Consider the following 1,280-nt stretch of genomic DNA (forward strand, 5'->3'; position numbering starts at 1 on the left):
GAAAGAAATATTGCAATTTGCGAGCTGTCTGTATTATTTCGACATCAAAAAGAGCGTGCAATGCATTCGGCGTGTAAAATGGAACAAAAGGAGCGCTTAACCGTCGAAATATCTCTATTATTAACGAAACAACAGTTAAATTTCCTGTAAATCGAAAAAAATATTGCAATTTGCGTGCTGTCTGTATTATTTCGACATCAAAAAGAGCGTGCACTACATTCGTCGTGTAAAATGGAACAAAAGAGGCGCTTAAACGTCGAAATATCTCCATTATTAACGAAATAACTGTTAAATTTCCTGTAAATCGAAAAAAAATATTGCAATTTACGGTCTGTCTGTATTATTTCGACATCAAAAAGAGCGTGCACTACATTCGTCGTGTAAAATGGAACAAAATGAGCGTTAAGCGTCGAAATATCTCCTTCATTAATGAAATAACTGTTAAATTTCCTGAAAATAGAAAAATATATTGCAATTTGCGGTCTGTCTGTATTATTTCGACATCAAAAAGAACGTGCACTACATTCGGCGTGTAAAATGGAACAAAGAAGCGCTTAAACGTCGAAATATCTCTATTATTAACGAAATAACTGTTAAATTTCCTCTAAATCGGCAAAAGATTGCATTTTGCGAGGTGCCGGTATTATTTCGACATTAGAAACGACACGCACTACATTCGGCGGGTAAAATGGAATAGCATGAGCTAGTAAACGTCGAAATATATCTATTATTAACGGAATAACAGTCAAATTTCCTGAAAATCGAAAAAAAGATTGCAATTTGCGAGCAGTCTGTATTATTTCGACATCAAAAAGAGCGTGCACTACATTCGGCGTGTAAAATGGAGCAAAAGAGGCGCTTAAACGTCGAAATATCTCTGTTATTAACGAAGTAACAGTTAAAATTCCCGTAAATCGAAAAAAATATTGCAATGTACGGTCTGTCTGTATTATTTCGACATCTAAAAGAGTGTGCACTACATTCGGGACATATATGGAACGAAATGAGCGCTTAAACGTCGGCATATCTCTATCATTACCGAAATAACAGCTAAATTTCCTGAAAATGGGCAGAAGATTGCACCTTGTGAGCTGCCGGTATTGTTTCCACATTAGAAACAACACGCACTGCATTCGGCGTGTAAAATGGAACAAAAGGAGCGCTTAACCGTCGAAATATCTCTATTATTAACGAAATAACTGTTAAATTTCCTGTAAATCGAAAAAAATATTGGAATTTGCGGTCTGTCTGTATTGTTTCGACATCAAAAAGAGCGTGCA

This window comes from Bombus pyrosoma, linkage group LG17 (assembly GCF_014825855.1).
Source record: "Bombus pyrosoma isolate SC7728 linkage group LG17, ASM1482585v1, whole genome shotgun sequence".
Classification (NCBI taxonomy): domain Eukaryota; kingdom Metazoa; phylum Arthropoda; class Insecta; order Hymenoptera; family Apidae; genus Bombus; species Bombus pyrosoma.